This window comes from Haliotis asinina, chromosome 14 (assembly GCF_037392515.1).
Source record: "Haliotis asinina isolate JCU_RB_2024 chromosome 14, JCU_Hal_asi_v2, whole genome shotgun sequence".
NCBI lineage: Eukaryota > Metazoa > Mollusca > Gastropoda > Lepetellida > Haliotidae > Haliotis > Haliotis asinina.
The window spans coordinates 938,509-941,490 of NC_090293.1; positions in this window are offsets into that span (position 1 = coordinate 938,509).

Below are 2,982 nucleotides of genomic sequence, written 5' to 3' on the forward strand. Positions count from 1 at the left end.
CATGTGAAGTATACTGTAAATCACAAAATTTTTGCGTCATGATATTTTTGCGAGTGGCGACCAACAGACATTTTTGCGTCAGAATATTTTTGTGACTTGCCTAATTCTCAAAACATAGTTTAGTTTGACACTTTCAAAGCTTACTTGCATCTGAAAGAATTATCTGAAGTAAATCCAATCACATAATAAAGTTTGCAGCTAATCTTGAACGCCATTTAGTGGAGTACTTCCGCATGTATGCAATCAGTGATGTTTTCCTAAAAACAACACTTGCTGCATAGGCCATATTAGCTTAAAACAGTTCAAAGGGATTAAATTAAATGGTATGACTCTAATAAATTGGCACTGATTAAGGACCAGTTTAGTCAGTGTCAGCAAAGCTGTTGATCTCCAGATAAGCGTCATGAAAGCTATCCACGCCCGCTGGATTGTCTCAGCCTTTCAAACACTCTCCAAGAAATGTGTGTTGCGTGGATGGCGCCTGTCTGGTCCATTGGACATACTGATTGAGAGACTTTTGTTCAGCTATCCATTGTTTGACATGTGACACGTGGGTACAAGTAATGCTATTAATTAGTCATTCTTTGTGTTGTTGTCATTGCTTAATATATGTATTGTCTAGATCTAGTGTTAATTGTATGAACTGGTGAATAATAGAGCAAAGACAGGTTGTTTGCTGATAATTCATTGTATTCTACCAGCAAATTGCGTCATGATATTTTTGTGAGCTTAAGTCATTCGTAATTTTCGCAAAAATATCATGCTCACAAAAATTTAATGATTTACAGTATTCTATCCATTAACCACACAACCTGTCATCAGGTACTCTCACCATACAACAGTAGTTGTTCTTAAACAGCACTTTAGTTTAGATACACAATGTAGAAACTATCAGAGCTGATTTTGCTTTCAAGATGTACAAAAAAAAAGTTTGAAATTTTATGTTTCGTTGGGTCATGACACTAAAATTGGTTAACATAGATGCAGAAAACATGCTTATTCAACTCTCAGTAACATGTCCATGACTCCCTCCCATGACACTAGGGTCACATGATGATTCTTAAATTTTGATGCCTTGGGCCAACACTGTTATGCTGACAAATACCACAGCCAAGTACTTGAAATAAACGTCTTGCCCTATGTATGTATCATGCTAGGATGGAATACTCTGGATAAATAAGGATGCCACAAGCCCTAGCCCTGTACACAGTACTGTTGCTGTTATGAAGAATGTTTCCAAAGATTTGCCGAAGAATACTCTATTCAAATCCCAGGAAACGTTCATGTTACAAAATCACTCAATCACATTAGTTTTAAAAAAAAAAGGTTGGAATATTCTTTGTGCAGATTCTTAACTCCAGATTGTAAGAGGAATGTCAAGGTGAAGCATACATCAGTCTTATAGCAGCCGAGACAACAGACAGCAGTGACAGTCACCTACTCAACCAAGCCAAAAGATGGTACGAAAACATAAACAAGATGCTCTAACCTGAAGAGGAAAGTGAACACAACACCCATTCAGAAATATCGACAAAACAAAAGCATGAGCCGATTGTAACATTATTAATCTTGAAAACATGTCTGAGCAAGTGTTTGAGCCAAACAGTTGATCTGATTTTTATCAACAAAATGTAATGAGTTGACTTGCATTCATGCAGTGGGTCACCTGAGTAGACTAAAAGGCGAAACACTCCAAGCGTGGGGAACAGTGGCGACTTACTGTGGGTCGTGTACATGAGAATGATTACAAAGGTAGCATGAATTTGTGTTATGAATTAGACAAAGTGATCTTAGTTTAGAATGTCCTAAGAAAAACACTGAACTGATCTTCTTTCAAGGCTTTGACAATGCAGACTTGGAGTGTAAAGTCAGACCCAAGCAATATTTCTTTGGCCTTCTGTAAATACTTCATACGTACATACATGTATCTTTGGTAACAGGCTCACACAACATAGAGTTTATGAATTTAAAAATAGAGTTTGTTGACAGGCCAATTTGTTTCAAGGAAACGTACAACCCCTTGATGAGCATGAGAATACAGCGATCAGTGACTGTCAATGCCACAGTTGTGTGTAAAAATATCCCTGGATGAGAATGAGATCAGTGGACTACACATACGGTAGTATAAATGCATGAGTAGATAACTACCTCAAAAAGAAAATAATTACAAGATGAGCACCGCACTCATAAACAGAAAACAACTGGACCACACTCACTGGATTTCTTAAATAAATGGGGATAACAAAGTTAAATAATGTCTTAAAATATCAAATACAGCATGGCAGATGCCATGGGGACTGTCAGATGACTAATTCAAGACATCAGCAAACTGTGACATCTTTTGCAATATATTTTGATTAATTTTCTGTCCTGAAATACATGAGTATTCACAATAGTATCAACCCTTGCCAGTTGGATTTGTACTCAGGGGCCTGCTCCAGAAAGTGATACAGTCTCCATTCTGTAACTTGACACTGGGAACTGTAAGAAACAAATGTAGAACAGGGCACTGCTAACTTGAGGGGATGACGATGCCCACAAATCCCACAATGTGGAACTGAGCACTATTACCTAACATTCAACTGAGCTACTAAGAGCAAGCCACATCTGTCTCATAGTGGAAAAATATTCTGTTTGCATCTGCAATAACCTGAGTGGGAACATATTGCTTTTGTTGCAGTTTCACGAAATGATTATCTGGACAAGACAAGTGGTACCAGAATCAATTTCAAGGCCATGAGTTCACTAGCAAAGGAAGAACAGTTTGTCATTACTTGCCATACAGTAAGTCCAATATCAAAGATGTTTTAGTTAAGAAAATATGAGGATTTCTTACTGTAAAAATACACAAATGACTACAAATGAATAAACATTTAAAGATAGGAAAAAGGGCGATAATCTGTTCGGGCATTTCCAGACAAAACTTTTAATCACAACATCAAAGAAAATCCAACTGGCAAAGGTAAACAATGTATACAGACT